The sequence below is a fragment of the Nicotiana sylvestris genome, chromosome 3 (genome assembly GCF_000393655.2).
Source record: "Nicotiana sylvestris chromosome 3, ASM39365v2, whole genome shotgun sequence".
NCBI classification, from domain to species: domain Eukaryota; kingdom Viridiplantae; phylum Streptophyta; class Magnoliopsida; order Solanales; family Solanaceae; genus Nicotiana; species Nicotiana sylvestris.
The window spans coordinates 108150216-108173050 of record NC_091059.1 but is presented as its reverse complement, the minus strand read 5'-3'; positions in this window follow the sequence as shown (position 1 = coordinate 108173050).

The window sequence follows — 22835 nt, the reverse complement described above, 5'->3', positions numbered from 1 at the left end:
AGTATCAACATATACCAGCTGATCAGGTGGTGGTGCGTATATAATGCCGCAACCTTTTTCCATATCCCATATACATTACATATATATGCTTATATAATGCCATATGATCATGTGTCAATGCACATGTATAAATGAGTAAAATGCATGAATAATACATAATAATGTCAATATTTCTTCTGGATAAACTTTTCCAACTGCGTATTATTCTGAGACCCATGAACATGAGATAATAATAATTCTCATGGGGAATCAAGAATGTAGACACCCCTAATATTTCTATGAGTAGAGTAATTTATGAAAACTGTGTGTTTACTCATTTTTTTAGTATAATTTGGACCATGCCAACAGAAAGAAGGGAGGGCCTTAACATAGCTGTTCCTTGAATTATTGAACGAAATGAAGCTTCTCCTTCTGCGAAATATGAACGAAATACTGCTTCTGATCTATGAAGCTTTCTTTTTATACTTAATCTTGGTTATGCTTCAATTGTTTTGAATAGCAATGTCCTATGTACAAGACTTTGACGAACTACTATTTTCTTACCCAAAAGGAACCAAACACTTTAATGTTAAGCAAGCCTTTTAAAAGATGGCTCATTCTTATGTGTCATATAAATGATTTACACGTTACTTTATCATACTAAACATATATGACTATGAGTCATATGCCTAAATGGTGGTCTACTACCACGTTCTTTTGGGTATAATTAATTTTTTTTGTCCGCGTATTAGATAACTGGATAATGTTCTGTTACCCGATAATTAACCAATTACCCCCATAATTTAAAAATTACCATAAATTACATAGAATTCTATTTATTTTTAAAATACTTCGTATATACTTTATATATTATACTACCGTGGTCATATGGTACCTTTCATGGTACTAGTTCATAATTATCGGGTATTATCGCTCGACCCGTATTTTATTCCAAATTGGCCACTTTCAACGAAACTCGTTTTCTTTAATCCGTGTACCCCTTTATCCTTCATAACACTTATTTATCGCTTGTTATAAGTAGCGTAAGTATGTTAACATCAAGATTATTTCATCCCAGAGTCTACGTCAGTTAACTGAAAACAAAATTTTAACGTACGAAAATGCAAGATGTAACATCCTCCCCCCCTTAGAAACATTCGTCCTCAAATGTTCAACTTCCCGTGATCTATATAACTTTGGCAAGGTCACCTCTGTAACAAAAACAATACCAACTCTCCCCGTAGAAGCTTAATAACCCAATGACACATAGGTCCATAATTATGAATAACGACAATGGTCTCACATGACCAACGACAATGGTCTCACATGACCAACGACAATGACCAACACAAGAATTTATACACATACCTTATGATTATGACATCTCAATCGGACCCTTCTCTAGAGGAGGAAATAAGTAGGGATATCTAGACTTCATGTTTTCCTCATCCTCCCAAGTTATTTCTTCCACATTATTGTTTCTCCAAAGTACTTTCACGGAGGCTACCTTCTTATTCCGTAGCTTGCGGATTTGTCGGTCTAGGATGGCAACCAGAACTTTCTCGCATGATAAGTCTTATATAATCTATACATCATTCGTGGTTACCACTCAGTTAGGATCGCCAATGCACTTTCGTAACATAGATACGTGAATAACCGGATGGACAAACTCCAATTCCGAGGGAAATTCTAACTCATAAGCTACTTCGCCCACTCTTCGAATGATTCTATAAGGCCCACTATACTGTGGGCTAAGTTTGCCTCTCTTGCCAAACCTCATCACACCCTTCATAGGTGACACTTTTAAGAATACCCAGTCATCAACCCCGAATTCTAAATCTCATCGCCGTACGTCGGTATATGACTTCTTACGACTCTGAGCTGTCAATATTCGATCCCAGATCAGCTTTACTTTTTTTAGAGCTTGATGAACCAAGTCTAGCCCATGTAATCCAGATTCTCCAACATCGAACCACCCTACAGGCAACCTACATTTCCATCCATAAAGAGCTTCATATGGAGCCATCCGAATACTGGAATGGTAACTAATATTATATGCAAACTCAATAAGCGACAAATGATCATTGCAGCTACCTTTGAAGTCTATTTTACAAGCTCGTAACTGTCACGACCCAAACTGATGGGCTGCGACGGGCACCCGGTACTTTACTCAATCGAGTCCCAACGTAACATATCTTTCTTATTACATCATCATATACACGTGACATACGGGCCTAATAGGCCAACATAATCATTTATAAACTCAAAACATAGGCCAACAAGGCCATACAATCTTTTATGTACACGACGTATGTCTACAAGCCTCTAAGAGTACATTAATTTAATAAAGGTCGGGACAGTGTCCCGCCATAACAAACAGTACACGTCTAAATCAAACTAACCAAACAAGCAACTTCGAAGCAAATGGAGCGCACCAACATCTTCCACTAGCCTGCTTGGAGGGCTCTCGACCTATTTATCGGGACTTTTGGGTATGAAACGCAGTGTCCCCAGGAAAAAGGGATGTCAGTACGAAAAATGTACCGAGTATGTGAGGCACATAAATAAGTACATAACAGACATGGACTAAATATAGAGTAATTGACTCAACCTGTAAGTCTGGATAACTCTGTAAATCATAAATTACTTTTAGCGTCATGCATATGCATATGAATGTCATGTCGTGCATAGGTACATGTTTCATAACATCATCATCCTCTGAGGGCATCTCATCATATCATATCGGCCATTGTGGGCAAAATCATCAACGTATACCAGCAGATCAGGTGGTTGTCACGACCCCAGTTCGCCCTCCATGAACCATCGTGATGTCACCTAGTCTCTACGACTAGGTAAGCCTAACAAGTGCGGAAAAAGGGAAAACAATAGATAAAACAATAAAGAATGCAGAATAAACAAAATGAAGGTTTAAAATGCCACTCGGCATATACAAATATAAACTCTTAAACTGAACAACTTTTCCCAAAACCCGAAAACCCATGAATCACAAGCTACAAATACAATAAAAATGCTCTAACTCTGGAATGTCTACATCAACAGAAAAGATAGAAGGGATATCACTACAAGATAGAATGGAAAGGGACTCCTCGGTCTGCGGACGCGGCAGATATACCTCGAAGTCTCTGAAGCAGTCGCCTCGCCTCAAGGGTGATAGGACTGAGTCAAAGTACCTGTATCTGCACATGAAAAACATGCGCAGAAAGGGCATGAGTACACCACAACGGTACTCAGTAAGTACCAAGCCTAACCTCGGTCGGGTAGTGACGAGGAAGGTCAGGGTCCTACTAAGGTTAAATAAAATATAAGGTTCAATAACGTAGAAATAAATACAACATTAAAATAGCGCAGGATATAGAAGACAACAACAACTACTATAGAAGCAAAGTAAACATAAAAAGAGATATAACTCAACACAAAAGGTAACAACCGGGGATCTCCCAGGATACCGTCCCGTAGTCCCAAATGTAAATATCCAGTGGATCTCCCGGGATACCATCCCATAGTCCAACTCATAATGCGAGGGGATATCCCGGAATACCGATCTGTTGTCCCAAATGTAAATACTCAGTATAGGGGGATCTCCCGAAAAACCATTCCATAGTCCCAAAGTAAACAAACAGGGGGATCTATGATAAGTTAGGATTTTAACGTGTTTTATGCCCCTACATGCCTATGCTTCGATCATATATTGTTACAAAATAGTCCTAAAAGGATCACAAGTTGTGCTTGATCGTAGGTTTGATTGACAAAGTGACGAAATGTCAAAGATCAGCTCAAAAAGGAGTGAAACCTGCTCAAGTATCAAAGACCAAGAAATCTAAGGAAAGAAGGCCTAGTGCGGACCATGCAAAGTTGAATGCGGCCGCACTAGGTGGTTCAGAGAGTTGGTAAACCGGGATAGAGGCAATGTGGCCGCAGTACACATCTCGCGGTCTGCAGTCATGAGATTCAGAGAGATGAAAGTTTGCACTTTCAACGCCATGCGGTCCGCGGTCGTGATTGCACGGACCGCGCCAGCTCCCTCCGCGGCCACGGAGTCCAAGTTCAGAGAAGCACAAGTCAAAGTCAAAGAGCCCAATGCGGCCGCGTTCCATTTAGTGCGGCCCGCACAGACCCCGCAGGGGTATTTTTGTCCAGTTTTTCCAGCCTAGTATAAATAGAATATTTTATCATTTTTTAGGTAATCAAATATATCAGAGTTGAGCTGCGCTCGTGGGAACATCATTTGTAGCCATTTTGGGCATCTTAGCTTCAAATTAACTATAATTCTCTGTATTTACATTAGCATTTAATTAATATGCCTTGTTCTTCATCTATTTCTTTATTTTCTTCTTCAAGCATGAGTAGATAAACCCATTAGCTAGGGTTGTGGTTCAACCCTATTGTAGGTAATTGATGGGTGTTGCCATCTAATGTTAGATTGACTATGGGTGTTTGCTATTTGGGTTGATTTTATGTTTTAATCTAGAATTGGTGGTTGAAAACACTGATTCAAGCTTTGTGGATTTAACTCTTCTTGAGAAAGAGAGTCTATAACCCTAAAATTGACCCAACACGGAATTGGGATGGACTCATGAGAAATGATAGTCCCAATTAACGGGTTAAACCTCGAGAGAGTAATTACCCTACTTGAACCCTAGTTGCTTGGTCTAATTTGCCTACCCATTTGATTTCAAGAGAGTCAATTGGGAAAATCACTTTCTCTACCGAGAGGTGTGAGAGTTGGTAAAATTGTGCAACGGTTATAGCATAAGACCCAATTATGTCAATCAAACCTTAGTAACATCTACCCGTCAATTAGCCACCTAGGTAGTGTCACGACCCTAGTGCCCTTCTTCCCACTAGATACAACTTAGCAATATTCTCGTAGCATAATTTAATGTTAATCAATAGTTTTATAAAAATAGTTATAATTCGAAAACCCAAAAATGTTTGAAGTGACATTAGGAGTACAAACACATCTCTAGGCTAGACAGACAATCCAACTCCACTACTAGCTCCCTAAGGAAATTGATCTCGACACTCATATCAGGTAAAAGCTATTGCGACCTGCTCTTCCTACCTTAGTGTAGCGTCGAGTTGGCAGCAATCACTTTTTGGTGCCATTGCCGGGGAGCTTACGGTGTTGACTATCTGTTTAGTTAGTTTTGTGTTTTGCTTGTCTTTCCTTCTTGTTTACTAATTCTGTTTTTGTCGATCAATCAGGTACAAATGGCTCTTAATGCAAATGACCCTCTCGGCAATGTGATAGCGGGAGAGGAGGTAGAGGATCTAGAACAAGATGAGGTTTTACCTCAAGGTCCACGGAGACGCCGAAATGCCAATATAAATGCAAATGAGAACAACAATATTCCAGACCCTCCTCCGCAACTACCGAGAGTGGCTCCTAGAGTTTTACCAAATCAAGGATACGCCAGTGCTATTGTTCCTCCCCGAATCCGAGCGGGGAACTTTCAAATCAGAAATGTTATGATGACCTTGCTCGAGCAAAATGGGTATTTCACGGGCACTTCCGATCAAAATGCCTACAAGCACTTGAAGGGGTTCGTGGATACATGCTGGGGTAGCAAGCAGACAAACGTGTCCGAGGATGCGTTGAGATTGAGGCTTTTCCCGTTCTCTCTTCGGGGTAAAGCATTGGATTGGTTAGAAAGGCTCCCCAATAATTCTATTACAACATGGGATGAATTGGCGGACAAATTTATTGCCAAGTTCTTTTCTCCAAGTCATATGGCGGCTCTTCGGGATAAAATTCTAGCCTTCAAGCAAGAGCCAACGGAACCTTTGCACGAGATATGGGAAAGATATAGAACAATGGTGAAAGAGTGCCCTAATAACGACATGACTGAGACTATGATTCAACAAACCTTTTATCGGGGCATCAACACCACGAATCAATGCATTGTGAACCACTTGGATGGAGGGAACTTTATGAAACTTTCTTACCAAGAGGCATGTGATGTACTTGATGAAATGGCAGACACCTCTTCGGCATGGCAAAGCCGAGCAAATGTTCCCCAAGGTGACCCCATGGTCATCCACTTGTACAAGGAATTGCACGATCATGGCCAAGCTATTGCCGAGCTTACAATAACTATGAATAAACTTTCGAAGGCGCAGTTACAATAAATCCAATATCTGCACCAAGTCAACTAAATGGAAGGTGTCACTATGCTTAAGAGAAGGAAAAGAGGGCAACAATCTCAAAGGAATTGTGAACAATATGACAATGATGGTAGTGGGTTTTCAAATGAGTGTTATGATGGCCAAAGTGAAGAGGTTCAATATGTCAACAACTATCAAGGTAATAGAAGCAACTCTTCCAACCAACAATGGCGACCTCAAGGAAATTGGGGTAATCAACAACAAGGAGGAGGAAATTGGAATAACAACAACCAACAACAAGGTGGTGGCAATTGTAACAACAACAATCAAAACAACAATTAGGGTAATCAAGGTAGTAATCAAGGCAATTGGAACGAGAATAATAATAATTGGAGCAACAACAACATCAAGGAGGGTGGAACAATAGTGGGAACCAAGGCAACCAGGGGCAAGACTTTCAAAGGCCCCCAATGTATAAACAACCGAGCAATCCACCCCCTTTCCCTTATCAAGGTTCTAGTTCTTTCGAAGGTGATATGGGAAGAATTGAAAGCATGTACGAGCAAATGATGAAAAAGAACCAAGACTCCAATGCCCAATTGGCTTCTCATAATACATCTATCCGAAACTTGGAGGTGCAATTAGGCCAAATCTCTCAAACGTTGAATACTCGTCCTAAGGGTGCTCTACCAAATGATACGGTAGTGAACCCGAGGGGTGGGAATAATAATCATGTGATGGCGGTTACAAAAAGAAGTGGGAGATGCGGTGATGTGAATGCCTCAAAGCAAAAGCAAGTTGTGGATGAAGATGTTGAGTCGCGGGATGATGATGTACCTTTGATTGTTGATGATGTGGTTAATCAAAATGTGAACAATGATGTGCTAATTGATATTGATGATGAAACCGAGGTAGAGACTCAAGATGCCGTGAACCTATCTAGGGAACATGTGATTGACATGCCCGAGCCGGTTGTACCAAAGGCCAAGGCACCTTTGCCTAGGCCACCTCCACCTTATCCTCAACGGTTAGCAAAGAAAAAGAATGACAATCAATTCAAAAAGTTCATTGACATGATGAAGAGCCTCACAATCAATGTGCCTTTAGTGGAGGCACTTGAGAAATGCCGGGGTATGCTAAGTTCATGAAAGATTTGGTAACAAAGAAGAGGTCGATGGAGTGTGAAACAATTAAAATGACTCATCAAGTGAGTGCCATAGTGCATTCAATGGCACACAAGCTTGAGGATCGCAAAGCTTTTACTATCCCTTGTACTATCGGAAGTGCGGATTTTGCCAAGGCCCTTTGTGACTTGGGGGCTAGCATAAATTTGATGCCGTACTCGGTCTTCAAGACTTTGGGAATTGGACAACCTCGACCTACCTCAATGTGAATTTAAATGGCGGATCGATCGATGAAGCGACCTTTGGGCATAATTGATAATGTACTTGTCCGGGTGGATAAGTTTATATTGCTGGTCGACTTTGTCATATTGGATTTTGAGGTGGACTTTGAAGTGCCGATTATTCTTGGTAGACCTTTCCTAGCTACGGGGAAGGCATTAGTTGATGTTGAAGTGGGCGAGCTGACTTTCCGAGTGGGGGATGAGAAGGTGGTATTCCATGTTTGCAAATCAATGAGACAACCCAATAGCACAGAGGTGTGTTCATTTGTGGACATTGTCACATCTATGATAGTGGATGACACAAGTTCCATGATCCATGTTGAAGATCCCCTTGAGGCCGTGCTTCTTAATATGGATGTCAATGATAATGCTAGTAGAGGGGAGTGTGTGAATGCATTGCATGGTATGGGTTCATATTCATATGAGCCTAGGAAGCTATCTTTGGATCTTGAAAACCACAAAAATCCACCAACAAAGCCATTGATTGAGGAGCCACCGGTGTTGGAGTTGAAGCCACTTTCTCCACACCTCAGGTATGAATTCTTGGGTCCAAATTCTACTTTACTTGTTATTCTTTCTTCTTGCCTTACTAACATGCAGGTTGAGGCCACCTTGGTGGTTCTTCAAAAGAAGAAAAGGGAAATCAGATGGACTCTAGCTGATATTCGGGGAATAAGCCCCGCATTTTGCATGCACAAAATCATCTTGGAGGAGGATGCAAAGCCTTCCTTGGAGCATCAAAGAAGACTAAATGAGGCGATGCAAGAGGTGGTGAAGAAAGAGGTTATCAAGTGGCTAGATGCAGGGGTGGTTTATCCTATTTCTGACAGCTCATGGACCTCTCCGGTGCAATGTGTGCCGAAGAAAGGTGGTATGACCGTGGTGACCAATGACAACAATGAGCTCATTCCCACTAGAACGGTCACCGGGTGGAGAGTTTGTATGGATTACCGGAAGCTGAACAAGGTGACTAGAAAAGATCATTTCCTATTGCCATTCCTTGACCAAATGCTTGATCGTCTTGCGGGCCGGGCTTTCTATTATTTTCTGGATGGTTACTCGGGGTACAATCAAATTCTAATTGCCCCAGAGGACCAAGAAAAGACCACCTTTACATGTCCTTATGGCACATTCGCTTTCTCTAGAATGCCATTCGGATTGTGTAATGCTCCGGCGACCTTCCAACATTGCATGATGGCTATTTTCACCGACATGGTGGAGGATATCTTGGAGATATTCATGGATGACTTCAGCGTGGTTGGGGATTCTTTTGAGGGTTCTTGGTAAACTTGGATAGAGTGTTGAGCCGATGTGAAGACACCAACCTTGTTCTCAATTGGGAAAAGTGCCATTTTATGGTAGAAGAAGGTATAGTGTTGGGTCACAAGATCTCGAAGCGAGGAATTGAAGTTGATAAGGCCAAATATTGAGGTTATTTCGAGGCTCCCTCCTCCTACTTCTATCAAAGGGGTGAGGAGTTTCCTTGGGCACGCAGGTTTTTACCGGAGGTTCATAAAGGATTTTTCTAAAGTGGTATACCCTTTGTGCAAGTTGCTCGAGAAAGATGTAAAGTTCTTGTTCGATGAGAGTTGTATGCAAGCATTGAGCTACTCAAGATCAAGTTGACTTCTACCCCCATCATCATCGCACCAAATTGGAGCTTACCTATCGAGCTCATGTGTGATGCTAGTGACATTGCTGTTGGGGCTAATTTGGGCCAAAGAATCAACAAGATGTTTCATCCGGTGTACTACGCAAGCAAGACCATGAATGAGGCTCAAAGAAACTATACAGTCACTGAGAAAGAATTGTTGGCTATTGTGTTTGCTATGGAAAAGTTTCGACCTTACCTTATGGGGGCCAAAGTTATAGTGCACACCGATCATGCCGCCCTTAGGTATTTGATGACCGAGAAGGACTCCAAGGCAATATTGATGAGATGGGTGCTACTTCTTCAAGAGTTTGATATAGAAATTGTTGACCGGAAGGGTAGTAAGAATCAAGTGGCAGACCACTTGTCCCGTTTGGAAGAGGAGTGGAGGCCTTGTGATGGCCTTGAGATCAATGATTCATTTCCCGACGAAAAACTCCTTGCGGTGTCAATGAATGATATGCCATGGTTTGCTAATGTCGCCAATTACCTTGTGACCGGAATAATCCTGTGTGAGCTCTGTTCTAACCAAAGGAAGAAGCTCAAGTGGGATAGTTTGGATTTCTATTGGGATGAGCCATATTTGTTCAAGATTTGCACGGATGGTGTGATTCATATATGTGTCCCGGAGAAAGAACAATTGAGTATCCTAGAGGCTTGACATTCTTCACCTTATGGTGTCCATCATGGCGGGGCGAGAATGGCTTCTAAAGTGCTTAGTTGCGGATATTATTGGCCCACCTTGTTCAAAGATGAGGGCGATTTGGTGAAGAGATGTGATGAGTGCCAAAGAGACAACAGAATTTCTAAAAGGGATGAGATGCCCCTCAATACAATTCTCGAAGTGGATATTTTTGATGTTTGGGGCATCGATTTCATGGGTCCTTTTGTGAGCTCTTGTGGGAACACTTACATTCTCGTGGCGGTGGACTATGTCTTAAAATGGGTTGAAGCCGTGGCTTCTCCCAATAATAAAGCTCGGAGTGTTGTGGCATTTTTGAAAATGAGTATCTTCACAAGGTTTGTCACTCCTCATGCTATCATTAGTGATGGGGGGTCTCATTTTTGCAACAAGGCTTTCGACACATTGCTTTCTAAGTACGGTGTCAATCATAAGATCTCGACCCCCTATCATCCTCAAGCTAGTGGCCAAGTGGAAGTCTCCAACAGAGAAATTAAGAGTAACTTGTCTAAAACTATCAATGCTAATAGGATCGATTGGTCAAAAAAGTTAGATGACTCTCTTTGGGCTTATCAGACGGCTTACAAAACTTTGATTGGTATGTCACTGTATCGGTTGCTGTTTGGGAAAGCTTGTCATCTTACGGTGGAATTAGAGCATAAAGCCATGTGGGCTTTGAGAAAGTTGAACTTAGAATGGGATGTTGCGGCAAATCTACGGGTTGAACAAGTTAATGATCTTGATGGGTTTAGATTCCATGCCTACTCTAGCTCGTCCTTGTACAAGGACAAAATGAAGTACATTCACGACAAATATACTCAGGGCAAGGAGTTCAAGGTTGGAGATATGGTTCTCTTGTTCAATTCCCGGTTACGTCTGTTTTCGGGTAAGCTCAAGTCAAAGTGGAGTGGGCCGTTTGAAGTTGTGTTCGTGACCCCATTTGGTGCTCTTGATCTAAGGAACAAGAATGGTCAAGTATTCATAGTCAATGGCCATCGGGTCAAGCATTATCTTGGGAAATTTGATGATAGCCACGTGGTGACACTTCTCCATCTAAAGTGATGTGCTGGTAACATGCATCGTGCCACGACGTTAAATCAGGCGTTGCTTGGGAGGCAACCCATGTCTTTTTTCCTTTTTGTTGTTTTCTGTGTTTTCTTGGTAGTGTAGGTTTGATTTTTGAGCTAACTGATTGTGAGAGGTATTGAGTTGATGCAGTGCAAAATAGTTTGAAAAAAGAGTTAAACAATCACTGAAGATTGCCAGTGCGACCGCGGTTGCTTTTGTGCGGTCCACACTGGTGATGGTCAAAAGTGGTGCTCTCTGAAGTTTGCCACCGCGACTGCGGTCTGTTTCTTGTGGTCCGCGGAGGTTGCCTACTCAAGCTTGATTTGAACAAACCCAGCGCGGTCCGCGGTGGGTTTTGTGCGGCCACACTGGTAGGTAAGGCTGGGTCCCATGGTTTTTCTATAAATAGATCCCACAGGTCACTGTTTACCCTTTTCAAACTTTTTACACTCAAGGACATAATAGTACTGTTCATAACCTCTTTTGACCGTGATTCTTTCTTTAGATTAACTAATTACATTTCATCTTCTCATATGGTAATGTTTTACTCATTCCTTGTGCATTCACTTGATTAATTTTGTTTTGTTTTTTAGCTCATAACTTCTTTTTCTTCTCGTTAGTTTGGTCTTCTTTATTTAGTCGTTAGCTTAGGGTAGTTTTAAAAGCTGAGTTTGTGTGCTGGATATGCATAATGGTTGGGCAAATGAGTAGGGACAAAGTAGGTGAACAAATTTAAACAATTGTGCAAAAACATGAAACCCTAACTTGTTGCCTGTGCAAAATACTCTCCGCGGCCCGCGATCACCTTTCTGCGGCACGCAGTGCCCTGATGTGGTCCGCATTACCATTTTGCGTGGACCGCGGTGACCAAGTGATTGAAATTAAACCTATGCCTAGCGCGGCCTCATTGCACTTTATGCGGTCCATGCTAGCCCACCACGGCCGCGGTGCTACTTTGTGCGGGCCGCAGTGGTTGGATTCAGAGAGGTGGTGTTACAGTCCTTACCTCAGTGCGGACCGCTGTGCCCCAATGCGGCCACACTACCTTTTTTGCAGGCTGTGGTGGGGAGAATCAGAGAGATGTTGTCTAAGGCCTTGTCCCAATGCGGACCGCAGTCGCCTTTGCACGGTCCGTGGTGCCCCCAGTGCGGCTGCACTCCTATTTGTGCGGGCCGCGGTGCCATGTTCTGCAACTGTTTCTGCAACATTTAATCTGTTGTCTGCAATTCAATTTCAAGACTTGTTTCACTGCCTGTGCTGATAATAACCATGTTAGATGTGTATACTTGCAGATAATGGTCAAACAACGAGGTAAAGGTGCCAAACAACCCGGCCGAGGTAATTCCTCCTAGGGAGGGAAGCAACGGATGGTAAAACTCACTCCCCAGGCTAGACAAAACATAAAGGACATGAGGAAAACAATCAAAGCGGCTGATAGATCCCTTGACACCTCGGGGAGTGAGTACGAGCCCTCCCAGGATATCTCTTATGATTCAGTCCCTCTATACATCCTATATCCGGAGAATGGCATACATAGAGACACTCCCCCATCTTCCCCCGATGCTTGAGCCTCAATCAACATTTCTTCTGGGTCATCTGAGGGCTCAGCGGCAGGCAGTGGGGATGAATACTCTACCTCTCCCACAACATCAATATCTGGAGAGGGTGCTAGAGGTGATGAGGGAGATGGGAGTTACTGGGGGGGGGTGTGCCGCAGGTTGGGGGTGTTAACCAGACTAGGAATCCCGCTGTTTGGGTGGATAGATTCCTCAGCCAGGTGGCATTCCACAAGTTTAGGGAATGGTGGCCGTCACGAAAATTGATTTTTGAGAGGAGCTACATTGACAAAGACCTCCTACCCCTACACCCCAATGTACATAGATAGTTTCAGGCTCGAGTGTGTTGGGAGTTCTTTAAAGATAATTGTGTGAAGGCGAATAAGCATATGGTCAAGGAGTTCTATAGCAATGTGTCCCACATCTTGAATGGCACTAAGGTGACCAAAGTGAGAAACAAAAATATGGTATTTACTGGGAAGGCAATAAATGAATACCTGGGGTTCAATGATGAAGATGAGTCCCTTTACAATGAAAAGTTGGCAATGGGCGAGGAGGTTCGTCCGTGGTTAGCTTCATACCTGGCGATCCTGGGTACGGTTCCAGAGTGGTTTCAAGAAGGGGCCAAAATACTTCGGAGAACCTTTAACTTTGAGGCTAGAGGGTTGTTGACTTTTGTGTGCAGTCGGCTCGACCCCATTACCCATGATCAGGCTATTCCACTTGCCCGTACTGTTCTGGTTGCTTCTATTATGGAGGGATATCCTATCAACATGGGCAATGTGATGTCCTGCATCATTTCTGCAGTGGGGGTTGAGCATGACCGGAATTACCCTTTTCCCAGCACCCTCACTATGTATTTTCGAGACGTGGAGAAGAGACCTTTTGACATCAAGGTCAAACCTGTGGCTCCGTTTTCATGGTACAGTTTGAACGAGTCAGACAACCCCAAGGACAAAAATTACAAGCCACCTACTTCTGCCCCAACCAGCCAGTCTAAAGAACCGGTTGCGGTAGGGCCCTCCACTGAGCCTACCTCCACAGTTGCTGACATGCCTCACAGACCTTCCACTACTGCTGGTTCCTCTACTTCAGCTGGCTCAGGGATTCCATATTCCCGGCCCCATCCTATCACCGCCCACCAGTTGAGCCAGACACTTCATAGCTTGAACAACTGGATGGCGACTGCGTCATCTAAGTTGTCCACCTTGTCTTCTACCATTGCGGTTCAGTCGGCACCACAACCAGTGCAGGTACCCCAGTCTATCGAGGATTCACTTAAGGAGATTCTTGCCAATCAACAAAAGATCCTTGATTCTAAGGCTACCTTGGCTAAGGTAGTGGATTCTCATGGCAAGGCCCTAAAGGAGCTTGCTAGGGAGCACAAAAAGCTGCACAAAACACGGGCTTCCAAGGAGTCTGTGAAGGCGCTGAGGGAAGATGTTGACAAACTAAAGGCAGACCAGCTACCTTTAGACTTGCTATTCGAGGATCCAGCCCCAGCAGCAGCACCAGTAGCGGAGCCACAGTAGGAGCAGACACAACAACTTCCAAAGAAGAAGAGGAAGCTCCCTAGTGCAGATGAGGCGATCATCCAGTTGGCGGACCCACCAGAGGCTTCCTCCAATCAGCCATAAGATGTTCCTGATATTCAGCCTATACAGGTCCAAGCCCCAGTCCCAGCAGCTGAGCAGAAGGAGACCGGAAACCAGTCTGAGGTTCCAGTACATACAGAGGACCTGGGGACCACTCATGTGCCCATGCATACAGACGAGGCTTAGGGAGCTCCTATATCCTTTCATCTTGATTTTTTGATGCTTATTTGTTTAGTTGGCATTGGGGACAATGTCAGCTTTCATTTGTGGGGGTGCACCCTACCTTTTATCCGGATAATTGTATATATTAATTGACTAGTTTATGTTTCAGTTGATTTTCAATTTGGTCTGTATATAACTTTACATTTAGTTACTTTTATCGCACGTCTTATCTTTTCTTTGGTCTGTATATAAAGTTATATTTTTGTATATATTCATCCCCCATTGTATATTCTAATCCCCTATTGTAAATATTTATTCTATTTTCTATTTTCGTACAAATTTTTCATTTTTAACTTAGTAGATAGGCTCGCAGCCTTGTTGTTTCGTTTTTGGCGCTTCCGATAAGCCCTTGGTTTTCTTAATGCCACGGTTCTTTCCAAGAGTGGAGTATTGTGCGAACCGAGTGACTCTTCCCGATGATGGATGGCGTGACAACCTTCTTAAGGGTTTGAGTCCATTTTTTATTTTTCTTTTGTTTTTAGTAGTTTATAGTTAAGGGTACCTCAAGCATAGCTTCACTTGGGCCTAACACATTTGCCTTTGATCCCATGGTCAAAGACAAGTGGTTGTGTTTAGGATGGTGAAAGTAGTGACCTTGATAATCTTGTTTTGACCAAACAAACATCATGTGGACTTTCGGGACTATTGTGTGCTCAATCGTGTCTAAGGTTGTTGTGGGACACCGACTATATGTCTTTAGCAATCCTTGAGTGTGTGTGGTGAGAAATCGAATTGTGAGTCCAAGTCCCATGCCAATGGTCCAGAACTTGCCCTGAATGTTTGTTGAGGCAAAATTTTGAGTGAAATTCGACTTGAGAAGTGATTATAGGCTCTCCTTGATCCAAACAATAGTCGAACAATTCCATAGCCTACCAATGATATAATCCCTAGCTAACCTTTTTGAGCCTTAAACCTTTTTATCTTTTAAGAACCAATGCTACAAGCCTATGCCCGTTCTAAATTATACCCTCTCTTGGTACCCAAATCGTCCCTTAAGTAATGGCAAAAGTCTAAGTTTGGGGGGGAGACAAGAAAGGAAACAAAGTGATAAAAGGTACAAAAGCAAAAGGAAAGGAAGGCGATGAAAAAGAAAGAAAAGGATAAGACAAAAAGAAAGCCCAATGTGCAAAGAATAAAATGGGATTCAAGAAAAACAAAAATGAAAAAGGTGTGGAAAAAGTAGAAAAAGAAGAAATGCTTTGAATTGCATAAGAAAAAGTGACAATGTGTCTCTCTAACCCCTTGAAAAGAAGTGAAATACTCAAAGAGTTGAAGAGAATTATGCCAGAATGAATCAAAAGAAGTGCTTAAGGGAAGATGGAACCCATATAGACTAACAACTTTTCCTACCCTGAGCCAAAAGCCTTCACATTGACTCCACGAAAGCCCTATATGATCCTGAGTTGGATGGCACTCGCATTAGTGGATACTTACATGAGGGTCAAGCATATGGTACTTAGAGCCGGACTTGTGACCTTTCCTTGAGAGAGATGAGTGAATCCCCATTAACCTTGGTTTGGGTGCTTATACTCTAAAAGATGAGGTTTGCTTAGGGAGAGTTGAGGATGTGTGAGTTTGGGTTCCACAACGACCAAAGTAATTGAGAGAGTTCTTTGATGTAATGAGTCAATTCTTGATCCTCTTGTGTCACACTTGATCCATAGTTTTTCAAAGTTTAAATTTTGTTAATGATCCATTCGTATTGAGGGAAATTGTTAGTCCCAATTGATGCTTGTTGAGGTTACTCTAGGACAACTGGAATTACTTGGATTTTCCTTTAAGGGTGTGTCTTATTTTGTTTGCTTGAGGACAAGCAAAGATTTAAGTTTGGGGGAGTTGATAAGTTAGGATTTTAACGTGTTTTATGCCCCTACATGCCTATGCTTCGATCATATATTGTTACAAAATAGTCCTAAAAGGCTCACAAGTTGTGCTTGATCGCAGGTTTGATCGACGAAGTGATGAAATTTCAAAGATCGGCTCAAAAAGGAGTGAAACCTGCTCAAATATCAAAGACCAAGAAATCTAAGGAAAGAAGGCCTAGTGCGGACCGCGCAATGTTGAATGCGGCTGCAGTAGGTGGTTCAGAGAGTTGGTAAACCAGGCTAGAGGCAACACGGCCGCGGTACACATCTCGCGGTCCGCGGTGAAGGCTCCGCGGCCGCACTACTCTTTTGTGCAGTCCACGGTCATGATATTCAGAGAGATGAAAGTTTTCACTTTCAACGCCATGCGGTCCGCAGTCGTGATTGCGCAGACTGCGCCAGCTCCCTCCGCAGCTGCGGTCCATTCTATGCGATCCGCGGAGTCCATGTTCAGAGAAGCACAAGTCAAAGTCAAAGAGCCTAGTGCGGCCGCGGTCCATTTAGTGCGGCCCGCACTGACCCCGCAGGGGTATTTGTTTCCAGTTTTCCAGCCTAGTATAAATAGAACATTTTACCATTTTTTAGGTAATCAGATATATCAGAGTTGAGTTGCGCTCATGGGAACATCATTTGTAGCCATTTTTGGCATCTTAGCTTCAAATTAACAATAGATTTTCTGTATTTACATTAGCATTTAATTAATATACCTTGTTCTTCATCTATTTCTTTATTTTCTTCTTCAAGCATGAGTAGATAAACCCATCAGCTAGGGTTGTGGTTCAACCCTAGTGTGGGTAATTGATGGGTGTTGCCATCTAATGTTAGATTGACTATGATTGTTTGTTATTTGGGTTGATTTTATGTTTTAATCTAGAATTGGTGGTTGCAAACACTGATTCATGCTTTGTGGGTTTAGCTCTTCTTGAGAAAGAGAGTCTATGACTCCAAAATTGACCCAACAAGGAATTGGGATGGACTCATGAGAAATGATAGTCCCAATTAACGGGTTAAACCTCGAGAGAATAATTACCCTACTTGAACCCTAGTTGCTTGGTCTAATTTGCCTACCCATTTTGTCGAGAGAGAGTCAATTGGGAAAAATCACTTTCTCTACCGAGAGGTGTGAGAGTGGGTAAAATTGTGCAACGGTTATAGCATAAGCCCCAATTATGTCAATCGAACTTTAGTAACATCTACCCATCAATTAGCCACCTAGGTAATGACACGACCCTAGTGCCCTTCTTCCCACTAGATACAACTTACCAATATTCTCGTAGCATAATTTAGTGTTAAAATAATTTTATAAAAATAGTTATAATTCGAAAACCCAAAAATGTTTGAAGTGACATTAGGAGTACACACACATCTCTAGGCTAGACAGACAATCAAACTCCATTACTAGCTCCCTGAGGAAATCGATCCTGACCCTCATATCGGGTAAAAACTATTGCGACCCACTCTTCCTACCTTAGTGTAGCATCGAGTTGGAAGCGATCAATCTCCCGGGATACCGTCCTGTAGTCTCAAAGTAAACACACAACAACAGCAAGAAGATGTACACAGTTCAATTCAAGTTCCATACCAAGGCAAAGCAGGTATTTCTTACCTAGCATGCTGCACGTAATCCAAATAAGGTAGTTGGAACAAGTAAGGCAGTTAAGTCAATTAGACACGCTTTCCTAAGCTAACAACAAGCTAAAATTGCAAGTCATATAAACAGGAAAAGAAACATACTAGTAATTACTTAATGAAAACTGGATTTCCAGCAATTAGCACAAGTACGCACTCATCACCTTATGTACAAGGTATTTCAATTATCAATAATACCAAATCCTAAGGGGAAGGACCCCCACACAAGGTTAGGCAAGCCACTTACCTCGAACCGACTCAATAATCAACTCGAAACCACGCTCATGCCACGAGTACCTGACTCCAATTGGCCCAAATCTATTCAATTCAATTACATAATATAAATACACTTCAAGTAACTGATTCTACAATGAAATTCTAAGCTAATGTGCGAAATTAGGTAAAATGACCGAAATGCCCCTCGGGCCCACGTCTCAGAATCGGGTAAAATTTATATTTCCGGAATCCTCACACTCTCACGAGTTCAGTCATACCAAAAGTACCAAAATTGGACCTCAAATGATCTCTTAAATCATCACTCAAAGGTCTCTAATTAGTCAAGCTCTAACCCCCAAATTACCACTGATTTTCCTTAAAATTTCATGCTTATAATGATAAAAATCACCTCAACAACAAGTTTATTGACCAAAGACCTAACCCCAATGAATACCTCTGAAAATCTCTCTTGAAAATGCTCCCCATGGCTTCTTCCGTTTGAAGAGAGGTGAAAATAGCTAAATTTCGCGAAGGCAAGTATTTATATGTTTCTGCCCAGCTAATCCGCTTCTGCGGCTCTGGGACCGCATCTGCAGTCCCGCTTCTGCGAGGACATGGTTGCATCTGTGACATTTCACTTAAAGCCCAACTTTCGTACCTGTGGTTAACCTTACGCAGATGCGGTGCCGCTTCTGCAATCCCTGCTGGCTTCACCCTTTTCCATTTCTGCGATGACTCCGCCGCTTCTGCGGCTCCGCACCTGCGGGACTCAACCGCATGTGCGGTTATGACAGAGATCAGCAGCTTCAGCTGCTTCAAACCACTTCCAATTCTAACGACAACCCTCCGAAATCACCCCGAGGCCCCCGGGACCTCAACCAAAAATATGAACAAGTCCTATACCACTATCCAAACTTATACAAATCATCAAGACACCTAAAACAACATCGAAACATCGAATTAACCATGGATCAAGCCTAATAACTCCACTCTAAAAATTTACGCTTTCGATCAAAAAGTCTATCAAACCTTGTCCGAATGACCTAAAAGTTTGCACACACGTCACATTCAATAGTACAGAGCTCCTCCAACTTCCAAAATTCCATTCTGACCCTCGGATCAAAATCTAACTCTCTAACCGGAAATTTCAAAATTTGACTTTCAGCATTTCAAGCCTAAATTAGCTACGGACCTCCAAAACACAATCCAAACACGCCCCTAAGCCCGAAATCACCCAACAGAGCTAACGAAACCATCAGAATTCCATTCCGAGGCTGTCTTCATACTGTTCCAACTACAGTCAAATTTCCAAAACTAAAGCTCTCATTTAGGGACTAAGTGTCCCAAAACTCTCCAAAACTCAAAACCGAACATCCCCGCAAATCAAAGTAGCAGAAATAAACATGGGGAGAGCAGTTAGTAGGGGATCAGGGCGTAAATTCATAAAATGACCGACCGAGTTGTTACATCCTCCCACACTTAAATATTCGTTCGTCCTCGAACGAGCATAGAGACATACCTGAAGTAGTGAAAGATGAGGGTAACGGTTGCGCATATCCTGCTTGGTCTCCCAGGTCGCCTCTTCGACCGGCTGACCCTGCCAGTGAACCTTTCCTGATGTAATGTTCTTTGACCTCAACTTTTGAACCTGCTTGTCCAATCGCCACTGGCTCCTCAACATAAGATAGATCCTTGTCCAACTGGACTGAATTGAAATCCAACATGTGCGACGTATCACCGTGATACCTCCGAAGCATCGAAACATGAAATACCGGATGAACTCCTGCCAAGCTGGGAGGTAAGGCAAGCTCATAAGCAACTTCCCCAACACGCTTCAATACCTCAAAAGGGCCAATAAACCTCGGACTCAACTTCCCCTTATTTCCAAATCTCATAACACCCTTCATAGGCAAAACCTGAAGCAGAATCCACTCTCCGACCATATAGAAACATCACGAACCTTGCGGTTCGCGTAACTCTTCTATCTAGACTGGGCTGTACGGAGTCTATCCTGAATCACCTTAACGTTCTCCAAAGCATCCTGAACCAAGTCTGTGCCCAATAATCTACCCTCACCCGGCTCAAACCAACCTACCGGGGATCTATACCGCCTACCATATAAAGCCTTATACGGTGCCATCTGAATGCTGGACTGATAGCTATTGTTGTAAGCAAACTCCGCCAATGGCAAGAACTGATCCCAAGACCCTCCAAACTCAATCACACACGCACGGAGAATATCCTCAAGAATTTGAATAGTGCGCTCGGACTGTTCGTCCGTTTGAGGGTGAAATGCTATGCTCAACTCCACCCGAGTACCCAACTCACGCTGAACGGCCTTCCAGAACTGTGATGTGAACTAAGTACCTCTATCTGAAATGATGGAAATTGGAATACCATGCAGACGAACAATCTCCCGGATATAAATCTCCACTAGACGTTTCGAAGAATAGGTAGTACACATAGGAATAAAGTACGCGGACTTGGTCAGCCGATCCACAATTACCCATATAGCATCGAACTTTCTCAAAGTCCGTGGGAGCCCAACTACAAAGTCCATGGTGATCCGCTCCCACTTCCACTCCGGAATCTCTATCTTGCTGAGGCAACCCACTCGGTCGCTGGTGCTCATACTTCACATGCTGACACTTGAGGCACCGAGCTATAAACCCAACTATATCTTTCTTCCCACCTCCACTAATAATGCTGTCTCAAATCCTGATACATCTTCGCGGCACCCTGATGATGGAATACCACGAACTATGGGCCTCCTCTAGAATCAACTCCCAAAGCCCCTTAACATTGGGTACACAAATCCGACCCTTCATCCTCAATACCCCGTCATCACCAATAGTCACATATCTGGCATCACCATACTGAACCTTGTCCTTGAGGACAAGAAAATGAGGGTCATCATACTGACGCTCCCTGATACGATCGAATAAGGAAGACCGAGAAACCACGCAAGCTAGAACCCGACTGGGCTCCGAAAGATCCAATCTCACAAACTGGCTAGCTAAGACCTGAACATCCATTGCCATGGGCCTCTCCACTGTTGGTAAATAAGCCAAACTCCTCAAACTCTCTTCCCGACGACTCACGACATCAGCCACCATATTGGCCTTGTCCGAGTGGTACAAAATAGTGATATCATAGTCCTTCAGCAACTCTAACAACCTTCTCTGGCGCAAATTAAGATCCTTTTGCTTGAACAGGTGCTACAAGCTCCGATGATCAGTATAAATCTCACAAGGAACCCCATACAAATAATGACGCCAGATCTTCAAGGTGTGACCAATGGCAACTAACTCAAGGTCGTGGACATGGTAATTCTTCTCGTGCACCTTCAACTGTGTGGACGCGTAGGCAATCACCCTACTGCCCTGCATCAATACTGGTCCAAGGCCAATCCTCGAGGCATCACAATAGATAGTATAAGACCCCGAACCTGTAGGAAATATCAAAACTGAGGTTGCAATCGATGAAAACCCCTCAACAAAACGACGGTAATTACAAGCCAAGCCGAGAAACTACGGATCTCTATAGCTGAGGATGGTCTGGGCTAACTCTGCACTGCCTTTACTTTCTTTGGATCCACCTGAATACCCTTACTCGACACCACGTGGCCTAAGAATGCCACGAAATCCAACGAAAACTCACATTTTGAGAACTTAGCATATAACTTCTTTTCTCTCAAGGTCTGAAGCAGTGTCCTCAGGTGTTGCTCATGATCTTCCCGACTCCGGGAATACACCAGAATATCATCAATAAAGTCAATGACGAATGATTCAAGATATGGCCGGAACATACTCTGCATCAAATGCATAAAGGCTGTTGGGGCATTGGTCAACCCAGATGACATAACAAGGAACTCATAATGACCATACCGTGTCCGAAAAGCAGTCTTCGGGATATCTGGCCCCCGAATCTTTAACTGATGGTAACTTGAGTGTAAGTCAATCTTAGAAAACACTCGTGCGCCCTGAAGCTGGTCAAACAAATCATCAATACGAGGAAAAGGATAACAATTCTTCATTGTAACCTTGTTCAATTAGCGATAATCAATACACATACGCATAGACCTATCCCTTTTCTTCACAAACAAGATAGAAGCACCCTAAGGTAATACACTGGGCCGAATAAAACCCTTATCAAGAAATTCCTATAACTGATCCTTCAACTCCTTCAACTTAGGAGGAGCCATACGATACGGAGGAATAGAAATGGGCTGAGTGACCGACAACAGATCAATGCCAAAATCAATATCTCTATCGGGCGGCATGCCCGGAAGATCTGCTGGAAACACATCAGGAAAATCCCGTACTACTGGGACTGAATCAACTGAAGGGGTATCAATACTGACATCTCTCACATAAGCTAAATAACCGTCACACCCCTTCTCAACCATTCACTCAGCCTTAAGGAAAGAAATAACTCTACTAGGAGTGTGATCTAGGGTACCCCTCCACTCAACACGCGGTACACCTGGCATATCCAGCGTCACGGTTTTGGCATGACAGTCAAGAATATCATAATGGGGCGACAACCAGTCCATGCTAAAGATAATATCAAAATCTACCATGCTGAGCAACAATAAATCGGCTCTGGTCTCAAAACCACTAAGAACAACTAATCACGACCGATAAATGCGGTCCACAAAAAAAGAATCTCCACAGGAGTAGAAACATAAACATGGGAACTCAAAGAATCCCGAGGTACACCCAAATGCGGAGCAAAATAAGAAGACACATAAGAGTAAGTGGAGCTCGGATCGAATAGAACCAATGCATCTCTATGACAAACCAATATAATACCTATGATGCAGATCAGAGGCAACAACC